The 17,782-nt window shown below is 39.8% G+C and overlaps 1 pseudogene; it reads right to left on the reverse strand.

Moving 5' to 3' along the window:
• Positions 1-234: 234 nt before the first annotated feature.
• Positions 235-17,782, reverse strand: part of LOC112399625 (eukaryotic translation initiation factor 1 pseudogene) — a 79,075-nt pseudogene continuing 61,527 nt past the window's right edge.

A 17,782-nucleotide genomic window follows, 5' to 3' on the forward strand; every position in this document is an offset into this window, starting at 1 on the left:
TTGTTTGCTTTGTTTTGTTCACGTATGTTTTCTATTTTCCAAAATAATATATACTGTTCCTTTAAAAGTGGGCACGTATTTAGAAATAATATCATCTCTGAAGTAAAAAAAAAAATTTCCACCAACATATTTTTGTTTATCTGTATCTTAAATGTCCCATAAAATGACTTCATATTCTACAAGTTATACTAAGAATAGAGGGTTTTATTAATCATGGACAAACCACACTCATTGTATCAGAGCAATGATGCACTTTTTTTTTTCTGAAAACAAGTTTTATATAAATAAGTGTTTAAATACATTACATAACATTAAAACTGAAGGGGAAAAAAAAACCCAAAGAAAACCAAAAACCAGTTTGTTACTTCACATGGCATCGGGCAGCTGTTGCTAGTAAGTTGCGAGCTCTACAGCTACATGACGAATACATCGGTTTGAAATCTGTTCCCTTGTCAAAAGTTTAACTCTGATAGAAGGTTGGCCTCACATTCTAGTTTGCTCATCGATCAGCTGGGATATGTCTGGTCAAAAAGACCTTGGTGGCAAGCCAGATGTCCTATCACCTCAATAGAATGAACGTGGCTGCTCTAAGCTCTGCCCACCTGGTCACGTTGGAGATACCAGGGGATCTTTCCCCTGACGATCAAAAGACTCCCTCTAGCAGTACAGCTGCCGTCGCTGCCTCACCCCATCCTCCACTCTCAGCTTCACCGAGGGCTGTTCAGGTGGCGACATTCTCTTAGGGCAGGGAACTCTATAGAGGGATTGCTGGGAGCTTCTGGCCAGACATAGCCGTCTGTGATCTCAGGGCTCTGGACTTGGCTGACACATCACTGTTACTGCTTTGTCTCAGGCCGGACCCTGCCAGGTGCCTACTGCTTGACCTCTGTTTAAATGAGGGACTTCAAGACTACACAGCATGGCTGTTTTCAGTTTATTGCATGAAGCAGTTACACTCGTCCAAGTGAACAGCAGACCCCAAGTGGTTACATTACACAAGCTGTGAGGTTTGTAAACTTGTGACAAGGGACAGAACGAAAATTCTACTCATTGCAAGGAAATCCTCACTTAAGCTTCAGTGAGCCAGGAGCACTTAAAACCCATGAACCTTCAGCTGATCGCCCTTAGCCAGTCCAGTCTCTGCGAGGAACTGGCATATGTTCTTGCGCTTGTCACCCTGTAGCTGAATTACTTCTCCGTATTCTGGACGCTCAATTACAGTTCCCTCGCAGGCAAATTTCTTCTTAAACGCCTTCACTAGCTTCTTTTTACCGTAATCATCAGCGATTCCTTGGACAGTAGTAAGGGTCTTCCTGCCGTTTCTCTGTTGAATTCTTATATGGATATAAGATCATCACCCTTACTTGCATCAGCAAAGGGGTCGAAAGAGTGGAGGTTCTGGATGGCGGACATACGATACGATTCCTTTTCCTCGGTGGAATCGGCCTGCGGAAGGCGGCAGCTGGAGAAGGCGGGCGGGGGCTATGGAGCGTCAGGAAGCGAGGGGGCTCGAGGGGGAGGCTGCTGGGTCCTCGGCGGCGGCTCAGTGACTGGGGCTATGATTCACTTTTTAATTCAACTCTGGCTTGTCCTTCAATAAGTAAATGAAAGCAGTGAGCTTTGGACAAACCCCGTTTAAATGGGCCACCATCTTAAAAATTCAGGGAGATTTACCACCAGCACACTTGCAGTAAAGTCTGTGGGCTCTATATGTGGAAACTTTTGTTATTGTACCTTTTCCTTTGGTATTCTGTTCTCTTGAACACCATTTATCCTTAAATGCAAAACAATTTTTGCCATATTTTTATAATTCACAGACTTTGTTAGGACTGTGCCATAGCTAGTAATAATAGAATTATGTGTAATAGGAATCCTATGTGTTGAACATAACTCCAACGCTGCAACTTATTTAAAGATAGATTTTTTTCAAGTTGGCCTTATAAATCATTTACAAAGAAACTGAGCAGGCCTGAAACTACAGTCCAACTGTCACATTCTTGTAATGTGGCCACAGCTGCTCGGGGCGGGAGGCCGCAGCGGTGAGGGAGCGCAGAGCTGAGGGCCCCGCCAGACCGTCAGGAACAGAGCTCTCGCACTTGCCAGATATTAGATCAACAACCATTAAATATAATATGAACCATCTTCCGTGGCCAGGGCTCAAAAGCTGCAAGTACAAACAGCTACAGATATGTCACTGGAGACGCGGGGCCCAGCACACCGACGGTCCCCAAGCTGCAGGGGGAACCTCGCCTCCACGGCCTCAAGCCCTCCTGTCACAAAGTTCTGGTTCTCTGGACCCAAATGCACAGACGCGTCTGTTCTCCGTGAGTTACGCACACACGTCGGACCCCACGTCTGCCTCACAACACATGTACCCATTTGGCTTTTACGGGGGGAGGAAATGGCCTCAACTGTGCAAAAACCCAACACAGGTTTTGGGCTCTCACCTGAGGGACTTGGTTCCAGGGTGTGTGAACCTGGTGTTCGCTGCTGGTAAAGAACAGCTCTGTCCTGAAGGGGGTCAGAGGTCCAGCGGCCACGCCTCCCCCCTACCCCACTTACAATGCCTTCTACCTCTCTATTCTGTGGATCAGATAAAAATAATACATCGCTTACCAAAAGGTTGAATTTTAACGTCGTCCTGAGACACAGGTCTAAAGTCTATGATTAGAGAATTCTTTTTCTGAGAAGTGTTACAAACCTACCTAAAACATCTCACACACACACCCATGATTTCTGAAATAACAGCAACGTCTTTTGCATTTTAGACAGTTTACTTGTGCTTTGATTTCATAGTCCCCACTCGTGAGAGCCCCTCCACACCAAATCCCACGGCTTTTGTCAGAGACCCTAACACTGCCCAGCATTATTTTGGTTTTTTCGCATTTACTGTCTGTGTTCTTCACTAGATTAAGTTTTATGAAAACAAGGATCTCACCAGCCTGTCTGTTACTGTTTTTCATGGCACTAAGTAATTTTGATTGAATGAATGTATGAATGTTTGGATGTGTTACATTTGATACTTAAAATTATATTCTCTTGACTTTAATATTTTAATGAAAGTGATTGCTGCCAGTTTCCTTAGGTCAGTTTTCACACGTTCATATTTACATATTTGTGTGAAAGAGTTAGGAAGCAATGATGTTTTCTGCAATTAACAATGACCTTCAGCTTTTGTATGTTTTCCTGCTGAAGCTCAGCCTTGCTGTGCCCCTCCTTGGACCAAGAAAGACTACTGCAATGTTAACTCTTAGCGGGGAAACAAGTGCATGTTAACAACGCCTACATTTAAAAATCCTTGATTTTACAACAAGCATCTTCAAACATTCTCCCTTCTAACAGATATGAACAGGATAATGTCCCCACATCACTACCAAGGTGTAAGAGAGGCACAAAGGAAACTGTTCAGCTTCCTCTGTGTAATCCCACTATCGTGGCATCACACGCACATCCACTTAGCAAAGACTCTTGTCTGTCTTCCATAAAGGATATCTGTCATGTTTTCTCACCACTGAGCACCTTCTGAAGACCCTCCCGATGTTAGGGAATTGGCCACCTCTTGATCTCCAGGCAGAGGCCAGGAGGCGGTTTCCTAGCGCCCTGCACAGACGTGTAGCCCTGACCCAGGTTCATGGATTTGATGCAGGTGCCTGCAGGATTCTTCAGTCTGCAAGTGAGCAGCAGGTGGAAGCAGCGCTTGTCACCAAGCCTGGCGTATTTTCCTATTTTTATTCCTATTTTCATTAAGTGAGGGTTTAACTCCACTGCCAATGCTTCAGCAGAACACCCAAACTTGCACAGTGATGATATTCAATTATTTTTGAAATTTTGTTAATTTTAGTCATATAAAACTCAGGGCTTTAAGTGTTTTCAATTTTTGATGTGATAAAGGTGTATCTGTCCAGGTCGATGGGTAGGGTATGTTCTTTTCACAGCTTAACTAAAATAAGAAGCTTAGGCTCCTACTTCTGACATTGTCTCAACCAGGTCCCCAGGACAAGGTAACTTCAGAAAAAACAGATGCCTAGGGTGAAGGTACACCTTGAAGGGGAGTTATCACTGGATCTGTGTCACCATGAGGTCATCTAACTATCAATACCAATTCAGCACATACTTCTGAGCATCTATGGTTTATGGTAACTAATATGCTAGACTCTGGAGATGCAGAGTTTGTAGGAGATGAAAGTGTAGAACGGAAACAGAAAAGTAACTTAACAGGTTTGTAAAGGATCTGGGAGGTAATCCTCACCCAGAAGAAGACAAAGCCCCAGGGGAGAGCACCCTGGGTAGGGTAGGTAGGGCCTTGAAGGACAAATAAGAATTAGGGAGGGGACAAGTGGAGAGAACTTTTCCAGAAAGAAGAGCTAGCACAGGGGAAGGCACAGCTGTGTGAGAGAACAGAGTCTATGGAAAGGGCGTGGAATTTAGCAGGTTGGGCAAAGAGTTTTGCAGGACAGTAGGACGTGAGGTTAGAGGAACAAGTAGTAGATACACAACGGGTTTTATATCCCACACCCAGGAGTGACTGGGAATGACTGAAAATGAGTTTCTGTGGGAGTGACAACTGTGACTAAACAGGAATTAGTGGCGAATCCTCCTATATCCTGAGAAAGGTCCTAAGAGAGTTCTGCCCAAGTGGAGTCTAAGGGTTTCCTAAAGACGGCAGCCACGCAGTAAGGTCTCAGACTCCTGTTTCAACAGACCATACATCCCGTGTTCAAAGTCAGAAAACTCAGAGGCAAAATGGCATGGCACTGAGATTCCACTTCTGGGCATCCCAAAGGAAAGGAGCTCTGTGTTCGTAGAGCCACATGGGCAGAAGAGACCTTGGGTCTCATCTATTACAATGACTGTCATTTGTTTTTATCCCAAGACACTTGAGAGGGACGACAATCCCATAAGTAACTGGTAGTGGATCACCAGCTGGTAATGATTCTCAAGATGTAAATGTGTATGCGTGTTTTCTGCCTAAGTGCCCCAACTAGAGCCTCCAGGACAATCACAAATAGAAGTGGTAGGAGTGGACATCCTTGTATTTTTCCTCATTTTTGGGGGAAAGTATCCAGTCTTTCAAAATTAACAATGATGTTAGCTGTGAGTTTTTCATAGATAGACTTTATCATTTTGAAGAAGTTCTTCTATTGTTGTCATTGTTTGAATATTCATAAATGGGTGTTAAATTTTGTCAAATGATTTTTCTGTGCCTATTGAGATGATCATATGTTTTACTTTGTTTATTGACATAACATAGTACATTAATTTACTTTTTTGTTAAGCCAACCTTGCATTCCTGGGATAAATCTCACTTGGTAATGGTGTATAATCTTTTATATATTTTGCTGGATTTGATTTGCTAGTCATTTGTTGAGTATTTTTGTGTCTATATTCATAACAGATATTGGTCTTAATTTTCAGTTCTTTTGATTTTTTTTTTTAATCAGAGTAATACTGACCTCACTGAATGAGTTGTGATGTGTTCCCTCTAATTTCTTGGAAGATTTTGTGAAGAAGTGGTATTAATTCTTCTTGTTTGGTAGGAGTTACCAATGAAGCCATCTTGTCCTGGATTTTCTTTGTGGGAAGTTTTTAAATTATTATTACAATTTAGTCTCTTGTTAGAAATCTACTAGAATTTTCTATTTATTCTTGAGTCAATTTCACTAATTTGTATCTTTCTAGGACTGTTTCCATTTCACCCAAGCTACATACATTACTGTCATACAGTAGCTCATTTGTAAGGTAGTCAGTGATGTCTCCACTTCCATTTCTGATTTCAGTAATTTGAGTCTTCTTTCTTTTTTCTTGGTCACCTTTAGCTCTTACCTTAAATTCCCTCCTTGGTAACTTCATATACTCTAATGTCTGGATATACAAATTTCTCATCCAGGTAAAACTTGAAATCATTTGTATTTTCTACTCATCTATAAGAATATTTTAATGTAAAAGGTATCTATGAATATCTTTTTAATTCTGTGAACCATTTAAAGTATAATTTTATAAGATGGCTTAGCTAAAAATTAAGATAGCTAACCATTCACAAGTAAAATTCTAAATTGTACTGAAAGGCTACCACAGTATAGTGGGAAAACACCCACCTAAGGTTCTGGAGACCTCTTATAACACGTGCTCTGCTATGAACTAGCTCCATAATTTTCAGTAAGTCACTTATTTTCTTTAGGCTATAAATGTAATTCCCATACCTGGCAGGATTGTGAGCTAATACATTGCCATCAATCATAGAGAACTTGAGGAGCAGCAAATAAACTCTGTTCAGAACCAAAGTCTGAGCATAGGTCTCCTGGCATGCCAAGCATAAGGTAGCACTACTTAGTGCCCATATTCCCTTTCCATAATTTTCTTTAAAGCTCAAAGATCTATTATTATATTTTCTTGGGTTTGACAATTAAAAGGCATGAGAGGAGACCTCATGAACTATTTATATTTATAAAGGAGACCATGAACTATTTCAAATTCTTAAATTCAGCAACAGGGGAAAAAACAGACTCATCCATCAGAAGTTCTTTTTTCTTTCTTTCTTTTATAATATGACATAAATCATGGAAAGCAAAGGCAAAATTTAAAAGCAATAAGATATTTTCCAGTAGTTCACCTTATCCTTGGAAATGAAACTTACTAGCTGTTACCCAGATGTACTTAATATAGCTTAAAACAACTGTGCTCTGGTTAAAACGTGGTGTAATAATTTAACAATGTGCTATCTGCCTGAAACAAGACCACCCATACTTGGGAAATTTCCATCTTTTTTGAAGTCAGGATAATACAAAACTTGGCAAGTTAGGAAAGGGCAATGAAGGAGGCCAAAGATGAAGTTCAGAGAATGCAGTTTTCCATATAGATTTGTATGAATTGTTAATGATAAGTAAAAACAATTACTGCTTAGTTTTCATGCCCAATACATCCACGTTGGAATAGTTGCTTCCAGCAGAAAATAGCAACATTATTTCAGATTTGTGTCTCCATTTAACCCAATACCTTTCCCAAATACTTCCATCTAAAGGAATCAGGACCAACAACCACACACAAGCCTGAGGGATCACTTTACAGGAGCAAACCCAGAAGCTGCCAGTGTACCTGCAAGTCTTCATCTCTGGAAAATATTAAAGTATCCTTCTGTGCCAGCAACAAAAACAGACTCAAAAGAGCAAAAATGAAGTTCTGTGTTGATAGTTCAAATGAGAGCGAAAGTTTCTGTGGTTTCTAACTTGAGGATTTTTTCTTTCAAGATTCCCTTGTGGAGAAGCTTTTAAAAATGCAATGATACGCCTTACAGCAGGACCGCACCTACCGTGTGTTCTGTGGGACGCCAGCACAGCCAGGCCCTACGTAGTCCTCATCAGTCCCACATGGTCACTGTGACACACGCTTTCAAGGGAGCATTTTCCAAAGTACGTCAGTTATTTTTATGAACCTTGATTCTAGCCACTGTCACTATTAATCTGGATATATTTCTTTATATCTGAGTATCCCATATAAAGTATGGAACTAATAAAACAAGTAACATGGATTGCTTAAAAGTGAAGAAAACTGCTACAAAAAAGATGGCTCTTTTAATTCCAGTCGACCGTCCCCAAGATACTGGATCGTGCCCATTCACAGGCAAGGATTTATTTTGCTCTTCGAGCCAAGCAGTGCTGTAGGCTCTGGGCATCAGACAGTGGGGCCAACAAATTGATCAGATACTCAAACTGGACTCACACGAATCAGAGCTCTTACCCTGGATCGGGTTTCACTAGCAATTTCAAGGATGAAGCCATCAGGACGCATGAAAAAGCAGACTCAAGTTCGGAGCCTCCTCCTCTTCCGGGCCTCTGGGCCAAGCACAGGGTCAGTTCACACAGCGGGGAACCTTCAGGCTATGGAATATCTCCACTTCATACCTCAGGTACTCGTGCAGCTTGTAGACGTTTCTGAGGGAGCCATGGCTCACAGATCCACAGATCATAGATTTACTTACCACACGCAATCCTAACCCAGAGACATCCTGCTAAAAGCATCACATAGATTAAGACTCTCTTCCCAGCAAATACCATGAGTCTATGTACCAGGAGATGGGGTATTGCCTTGGTGACAGAGACAGTCCAGCCTACCTGCCTTCTCTCTCCCGAGTGGCCCCTGTGTGTTCCCAGTAACTAGAGGGAAACAGATCACAGTCAAGCTGCCCTAACACCTTTCTCCCTGATATTAAACAAGACAGGCATGCAACCCCCTTCTCGCGTGGCTTGTATTCTGTGCAGAGAAGAAGCCAGTAAGAGGGTGGACGCGTGCATAGACAGACTGCTTTTAGAGAACTGTGTGCTATGGAGACTGAAACGGGGCGATAGGACAGAGAACAAGAGAGAAGACTGTTCAGATCAGGTGGTCAGAGGTCTCTCTGAAGACATGATTAAGGAACTGAGATCTGAAAGGCAGGAAGCCGTTCATGAGAAAATTTCTGGAAAATCATTCTAGTCGGGAAGAAGAGCAAGGGCAGAAGTTCTAACGCAGACGGCTTGGTGTGAAACAGAAATGACTGGGAGATGTTAAACTACGCCTACGCGGGTGGAGCTTATTGGACCAGGAGGAGAGTGGGTGGAGGCGGGCCCCGGGCAGGTCTGAGAGGCCACAGTGGGAAGCTCTTATCTTATTCTAGGCAGCGGGATGGCCACCACAGGGAGTAGAAGAGTGACACAGTCTGCTTGATGTTTCAGAAAGATGGTCTGGCCGCCGGGTGGACGAGAGGAGGTCACGCGAAAGTGGTCCAGGAGAGAGATAATGGTGGTTGGACTAAGGTGGTAGAAGAAAAACATGGCAAGAAACGGAGGGATTTGTCTTACCTATCAAGACTATGGCCAGGGGGTGTGTAAATTACACCTCAATAAAGGATGGTTCAATATATATGGCCAAGAGTCCTTATCTTTTGAGGATATTACTATATACTGAAATATTTACAGCTAAAAGTATACCGTGCCAGAGATTTCCTCAAAATAAATAGAGCATGTGTTGGGGGTGGGGAGCTGAAACAAGAATCGAGTTGGTAACTGTTGAAGTTAGGTGATGGGTACATGGAGATCTATTATGTATTGAATATATGCTTAAACTCTTTCATAATAAGATATTTGAAATTGAACAGTCCGGGGACAGGACTCCTATGGTCATGCAGTTGTAAAGCAACTTGTGAGTTACTGGTAGAACCACTCACCCCACCCATGGCCACTGTAACCCGTGATTCCTGTCTGCCTAGAGTAGGAGGAAAGTTCTTTTGAACAGAATGCATTCTTTTTAAGCCACTTTAATTGGTGGAAGTGATCAATTTCTTTGGTAGTTTGGAAGCTCTTTGTTACACTGAGCTAAAAATAAATCTTTCAGAAACTTCCAACCCTGGGACCTAGTTCAGCAACATGGAAGCCAAGAAACAAGTGGACTCTTCCCACATGGTAACTCTACAGACTTAAGGACAGCTCTCCTGTCTTCTACAAGCTGAAACGCTGATCCTTTAAATCATTCCTAAAACCAAAAGGAGAGATTTTCCTACAAATTGTTCTCTTCCTGTTCCTCCTCCTTTTTTCCCAAGCTCAGGTATTCTCAGCTTCCTTCTAGGGCCTTGCAATTTCAATTAAGGCCTCTCTTTTCACTGGTTTATTCACATACATTGGCCCCATATTGAATAAATCCTAAATATATACAGCAATAGTTCTCAATCTGTTTTCTTCTGCAATACACATAGTGAGTAACATTTCTGTGATATAATCTCATACACAAATTAAAAAGTACAGAACTACTCTTTAGACTATATAATTTCTAGCATTGGGGCTTGCCCCTACCCACGGGGTAACAGCCAGAACTGCCATGACATTTGTCCACTGTTAACTGGACCAAGGACAGCAACTGACCCAACAATAATATTCCACTTCATATGCACAGGAAGTAATAATTCAAAATAAAAGTATTGTAGTCAGTTCTTTCTGTCAGTGTTTCATATTAATCAAAGTGCCCCAAATATTGAACTTCTTTCTTGCTCTCAGAATCATGTTAAATGTTCGCCAGCACAAAAAATCATCACGTTAATGGGATGTTCATGGTGAGGATGTGTGCGGTTCAGACTTTGTGCTCAAAATCAACACCTGTTCATCTCAGCTCTCCCCACTCACAAGCCCACCTCAAAGACAGCGTCTCTCAACAGCAAGGCTGATTCCGTGTTTATAAGCAACTGTGCCTCCTGGCTCTCTACTGCAAAAGAACAGAACGTACCTCAGTTAGAACACAGAACTCTCTGCAGACCTCTCGGTCCCAGGGCTTCACAATTATACTGTGATTCGTTTTGTGTGGTCCACAGCGTGTACACCTGTGTACAGCGAGGATACGGGCCATCCCACCCTCACAACCAAGCCTCCCACTTTCACCTCTCACATCTCTTAGCCAAATTTTAAATGGCCAACAGTTATGTGGTTTCTATAACTATAACCAAATTTTCTATCCTTAGTTTATGGACCATAAGGAAAAATTCAAAATCATAACCAGCACTTACCTTATGATACTCGTGTAAATGTCATTAATCATTCAGCCAAGTAACACTCCTTCTCCAAGACCCCACAGGACAACTGTTCAGGCATCAGAAGCAAAATATTCCTGGAATCAAGCTTAATCAAACACACACTCTCACATTACATAAACTGCTAAGAGTCATGATGTGTAAACTCATTTTAATTTCTTTCATACCAGGACCATAAAGGCTTTGTTTCATTTTCTTAAACTCTCTAATTTTCTTTTTATTTTTATTAATTAAAAAACTTTCATCATATCTTGAAGATGTTCTATTTTTCAATATCACTGTTTACTGCCTGGAGCCCCTTTCTTCCTGGAGATTTCCCCAGAACCCTCCATCCACATGCAGGAATCTGGACCTAGTGTTTTCTAAACCTGATGCACAGCTGAAGTCTGGGGATTCCCTTCATTACATCTTGGGTTGGATTAATCACGTTCTGGATCTCAAGGCTTCCCTTTTTTCCCAACCCTCAATTTATTGGAATATTTGCTCAAGTAAATTTCTTTCCTCAGAAAGAGTGTCTTGGAGTGAACTTCATACCTATGTGTTACTGAAAATGACTGTATCTAGCCTGCAATTCAGTCGATTGCTTGCTGTCTACATGAGTCTCCCTCAGAAAGTAGGATAAATTACAAGGTGAACAAGGAAGAACAGACTCAAATAAAAATGCAATTAACATAGAGGGAATTTACCTCAACAGAATAAAGGCCATATATGACAAACCCACAACCAACATCATTCTCAATGGTGAAAAACTGAAACCATTTCCACTAAGATCAGGAGCAAGACAAGGTTGCCCACTCTCACCACTCTTATTCAACATAGTTTGGGAAGTTTTAGCCACAGCAATCAGAGAAGAAAAAGAAATAAAAGGAATCAAAATCAGAAAAGAAGAAGTAAAACTGTCACTGTTTGCAGATGACATGATACTATATATACAGAATCATAAAGATGCTACCAGAAAACTACTAGAGCTAATCCATGAATTTGGTAAAGTAGCAGGATACAAAATTAATGCACAGAAATCTCTTGCATTCCTGTACACTAATGATGAAAAATCTGAAAGAGAAATTAAGGAAACACTCCCATTTACCATTGCAACAAAAAGAATAAAATACCTAGGAATAAACCTACCTAAGGAGACAAAAGACCTCTATGCAGAAACCTATAAGACACTGATGAAAGAAATTAAAGATGATACAAACAGATGGAGAGATATACCGTGTTCTTGGATTGGAAGAATCAACATTCTGAAAATTACTATACTATCCAAAGCAATCTACCGATTCAATGCAATCTGTATCAAACTACCAATGGCATTTTTCACAGAACTAGAACAAAAAGTTGCACAATTTGTATGGAAACACAAAAGATCCCGAATAGCCAAGGCAATCTTGAGCAAGAAAAACAGAGCTGGAGGAATCAGGCTCCCGGACTTCAGACTATACTACAAAGCTACAGTAATCAACACAGTATGGTACTGGCACAAAACCAGAAATATAGATCAGTGGAACAGGATAGAAAGCCCAGAGATAAACCTACGCACATATGGTTACCTTATCTTTGATAAGGGAGGCAAGAATACACAACGGAGAAAAGACAGCCTCTTCGATAAGTGGTGCTGGGAAAACTGTACAGCTACATGTAAAAGAATGAAATTATAACACTCCCTAACACCATACACAAAAATAAACTCAAAATAGACTAAAGACCTAAATGTAAGGCCAGACACTATAAAGCTCTTAGAGGAAAACATAGGCAGAACACTCTATAACATAAATCACAGCAAGATCCTTTTTGACCCACCTCCTAGAGAAATGAACATAAAAACAAAACCAAACAAATGGCATCTAATGAAACCTGAAAGCTTTTGCACAGCAAAGGGAACCATAAACAAGATGAAAAGACAACCCTCAGAATGGGAGAAAATATTTGCAAATGAATCAATGGACAAAGGATTAATCTCCAAAATATATAAACAGCTCGTGCGGCTCAATATTAAAAAAAACAAACAACCCAATCCAAAAATGGGCAGATGACCTAAATAGACATTCTGCAAAGAAGATATATGGATTGCCAACAAACACATGAAAGGGTGCCCATCATCACTAATCATTAGAGAAATGCAAATCAAAACTGTGAGGTATCACCTCACAACGGTCAGAATGGCCATCATCAAAAAATCTACAAACAATAAATGCTGGAGATGGTGTGGAGAAAAGGGAACCCTCTTGCAATGGGTGGGAATGTAAATTGATACAGCCACTATAGAGAACAGTATGGAGGTTCCTTAAAAAACTAAAAAATAGAACTACCATACGACCCAGCAATCCCAGTACTGGGCATATACCCTGAGAAAACCATAATTCAGAAACAGTCAGGTACCACAATGTTCACTGCAGCACTGTTTACAATAGCCAGGACATGGAAGCAACCTAAGTGTCCATCGACAGATGAATGGATAAAGAAGATGTGGCACATATATACAATGGAATATTACTCAGCCATAAAAAGAAATAAAATTCAGTTATTTGTAGTGAGGTGGGTGGACCTAGAGTCTGTCATACAGAGTAAAATCAGAAAGAGAAAAACAAATACCGTATGCTAACACATATATATGTAATCTAGAAAAAAACAAAAAATGGTTCCAAAGAACCTAGGGGCAGGACAGGAATAAAGATGCAGACTTAGAGAATGAACTTGAGGACACAGGGAGGGAGAAGGGTAAGCTGGGACAAAGTGAGAGAGTGGCATGGACATATATACACTACCAAATGTAAAACAGATGGCTAGTGGGAAGCAGCCGCATAGCACAGGGAGATCAGCTCGGTGCTTTGTGTCCACCTAGAGGGGTGGGATAGGGAGGGTAGGAGGGAGGCTCAAGAGGGAGGGGATATGGAGATGTATATGTATATGTATATGTATAGCTGATTCACTTTGTGATATAGCAGAAACTAACACAACATTGTAAAGCAATTATACTCCAATAAAGATGTTTTTTAAAAAAATGTAATTAAGAGCATTGAAGAAAGGCAAGAAAACAACCAAAAGAAATGGAAATGGTGTAAAAAGAAGTAAAAGGGTTAAGAATGAAAATGGAATAAAGTGGGATGAAAGGCAGATAAAAGACATCTTGAGCAACCAGAACCCGAGGAATGGGATGGGGTAAACATGTAAAACTGTCAGCTAGGGAGACTTCCCAGGGGAGGAAAGGAGTCCCTCCACCCACATGTGGAGAGTGCTGGCCTGACAGGGAACTGATGGGAACAACGGCCCCTGAGATGTGTGCCAGTAAAACCTCAGGCTTCAAAGCTGAAGGGCACCACCCTCAAGGCCTCGAGGAATCAGACAGACATCTAGCTTCTAAAAACAACCACGTACAAAACAATGGAGCACCATTTGCAAAAGTTCAGTAAGAGAACCTGTGCACCAGGCACAGAAAACAGGGTTAAACATGCAAGAACTGGGGTGTTCTGTCACCATGAGCCCTTCTGAGGAATGTAGTCAAAGATAAGCTTCATCTAACCAGGAGATGACTGGAAAGTTTTTAGCAAAAGTGCCCCGTGAATGCAGCCATGAGCCGACCCAGCAACAGGAAAAGAAAAGGTGTTTATTTGTGTTGACACTTACCCGACAGGTGTGTCTGCAAGGACACAAATCAGACAAATATCTTGAGACTTTAAAAAATTTGAATGCAATAACTAATGATAAATCTTAAAGGCCAGTTAACAAAGATTGATTTTTTTTCTTAATGATTGACCATTTCTAGGATTTCTCCTCTTCCAAATAAACAGGAAGAAAATAATAAATGAAAGGGACAGTTTTATGATTCATGAAGATAAACAAGCTGTTAAATAACTTCACTGCTACTGGCTCAAAACTTTACGTAGAAAAGGGGTATAATTTTTAGACATTTGCAGAAATCCTGAGGATAACACTTTTAATCTGTACCGTTTCATATTTCTCATAATTTATTAGAAAACAAATGAGTTTAAAGAAAGGAAGTAAAAATCTATGCTCCTAAATGGCAAAGTTCATCAATGGATGTTAAAATTAGTAGGTAAAAGTCTGATGACAAATGAATATTCATATAATTACAAGGTATCCACCCCAAAAATGTTTATTAATTATAAAAGGAAAAATACTGACTTTATAATAGAGAAACCTGATGCAAAGAATATTAACCAAGTTATGAACATAAACAAGATCATCAAAACAAACCAATCTCGTGTTGCTACAATAAGAACACATCACTCCTGACAAAACAAGCATCTAATCATAAGGAAGAAATTTTGCAAAAGAATTGACCTGTGCTCTTCAAAAAGTCAAGGTCAAGACAAAGAAAGCCTCTTCCAAGTTAGAGGAGACTAGAAGACATGATCCTTAACGTGAAATGCCTCATCTTGGAACGGGAAGATAGTTATTAAAAATGTTTAAATGTTAATTGGAAATGAACTGTGGATTAGACCAATAGATGATGGTACACTACGTATTAATGTCACATTTCCTGGCTTTGGTAACTGTGTGTATGTATGTAAGAGGATGTCATTGTTCTTAGGAAAGGCATGATAATGTGCTTTGGCACAAAGGCTATTATGTCTCCAACTTACTCTCAATGGTCTTGAAAAATAAATTTATAGGGATGTAATTCAATAGAAATATTATGCAAGCCATATGTATAACTCTAAATTTTCTGGTGGCCACATTTTAAAAATCAAAATAAATGATTTAATTTTGATATTTGCTTTAACGCAGTATACAAAAATATTATTTCAGCACATAATCAATATAAAACTTTTTAATGAGAAAGTTTATATTTTTTGTACCAAGTTTTCAAAAGCTGTTGTGTAGTTTAGACTTACAGATCATCTCAATTTGAACTAGCCTTATTTCAAGTGCAAATAGCTACATGTAGAGAGAGTAAGAAAGAAGGGACATGAATAAACAATAAATCAACTAAAAACAGTATAAAACAAAAATAAAATTATTCTTTAATCTGGGTAAAAACTATATAGTATGTCCATGTATTATTCTTACAATTTTTCTGTAAGTTTCGAGCAGTATCAACATTTTAAAATTACAATAAAAATCAAATAATAAAAATGATACAGGATACGATAAATAATTTCATGCCAATAAATTTTAAATCTTAGCAAATGGGCAAGGTTTTAGAAAAATATCTTACTAAAATGAATCCAAGAAATTATTTAAAGCCACAGTAATCCTATCACAGGGCAATAGTTCCTAAACCTTTTGGTCTCAATACCCCTTCAAACTCTTAAAAATTATTGAGGACCTCAAAGAGCTTTTGTTTATGTAGTTTACATCTACCAATATTTAGAAAATTATAAATTAAAACTAAGAATTTTTCATTTACTTTTGAATTCATTTAAGTTAACAATAATAAATCCATTATGTTTCAACATAAATAATCTATTTTGGAAAATTAACTATATATTCTAAAACAAAAATAAATTTAGTGAAATGAGTGGCATGGTTTTATATTTTTCAAATCTCCTTAATGTCTAACCTAAAATAATACAGCTGATTCTCATACTTGCTTCTGCATTCAAATTGCTGCAATACGTTGTTTTGGTTGAAGATATGTGCTGGGGAAGGAAGAAGTATTTTTAATAGTTCTTTCAGATAATCGTGAATAATCTTCTTTGATGCTACTCCAAAATATGACGAGTGCGTGTTTCTTAAAGGCTATGTGAATTGTAGAATCTGAAGCCATATCCGCAAACTTTTTGTAACCTTAAGAATTAAAATCTATTGGCCTATCTTCCACTTTGAATGAATGGATCTTTACCAATGCATGGTTTTGTAACACCATGCATTAATCACGTGGAAACATCAGTTCACTGAGCTATGCAGATCTTCAAATACTGACACGTTACATTATACAAAATCAAAATATCACAATCAACCATATCAACAAGCTAAAGAAAAGTTAGATGATACCAACTGATACAGAAAAAGCATTTGACAAAAACCAACACACATTTATGATAAAAAGCTCTCACCGATCAAAGAGGAAAATTACCTCAACTTGATAAAGACCATGAAGAAAATGCTTACAGCAAACATCCTACGTACTGATGAAAGTTGAATGCTTTCCCCCAACTCTGGGAACAATGACAGAAAGCCTACTCCCACCAGAAGCTCCAGCGGTTACAGCAGGGCAAGAATAAGACGTAAAGTACGCACATGTTGGAGCGACAAACTATCCCTATGTGCAGATGACATGACTGTCTACCTAGAAAATCCCAAGGAATCTACCAAACACACACACACACACACACACACACACACACACACACACACACACACACACAACAACAAACTCCTAGAACTAATAAGTAAATTCATCAAAGTCACGAGATACACTATCACCACAAAACTCAATCTCATTGCTATATGCTAACAATGACCTTATGGAAACCACTGTTAAAAACACAGTATCATTTACAACTACTCTAAAGAAAATTATAGGACTTCCCTGGTAGCGCAGTGGTTAAGAATCTGCCTGCCAATGCAGGGGACATGTGTTCGAGCCCTGCTCTGGAAGATCCCACATGCCGTGGAGCAACTAAGCCTGTTTGCCACAACCACTGAGCCCGCATGCCACAACTACTGAGCCTGTGCTCTAGAGACCGTGAGCCACAACTACTGAAGCCCATGTGTCTAGAGCCCATGCTCTGCAACAAGAGAAGCCACCGCAATGAGAAGATCGTGCACTGCAATGAAGAGCAGCCCCCGCTCACCACAACTAGAGAAAAGCCCGCGCACATCAACGAAGACCCAATGCAGCCAAAAATAAATAAATAAATAATCACACAAATAAATAAGAAAATGATACATTAGACACAACTTTTAAAAACATATACAGTATATGTAAGGTGAAAATTATACTGACAAAAGCAATCAAATATCAAAATAAACAGAAAGACAAACCATGTTCATGGGTGAACTAAAAATGTCAATCCTCCCCAAACTGATCTATAGTTTTAATGCAATTCCCATCAAAACCCCAACTAGGACTTTTTTATTCAAACACAAGCTTATTCTAAAATTTATGTGGAAGGGCTCATGCCCTAGAATAACTAAGACAATCTTGACAGAGGACAAAGTGGGAGGAATCGCCCTCCCTGACAACCTAGCTCACTACACGCCCACACGAGCAGACTGTCCCTTTCCCTTGTAGTTCAGACACATCCTATGAAACATGAAGCAACT

This window comes from Neophocaena asiaeorientalis, unplaced genomic scaffold, assembly GCF_003031525.2.
Source record: "Neophocaena asiaeorientalis asiaeorientalis breed wild unplaced genomic scaffold, Neophocaena_asiaeorientalis_V1.1 scaffold649, whole genome shotgun sequence".
Classification (NCBI taxonomy): domain Eukaryota; kingdom Metazoa; phylum Chordata; class Mammalia; order Artiodactyla; family Phocoenidae; genus Neophocaena; species Neophocaena asiaeorientalis.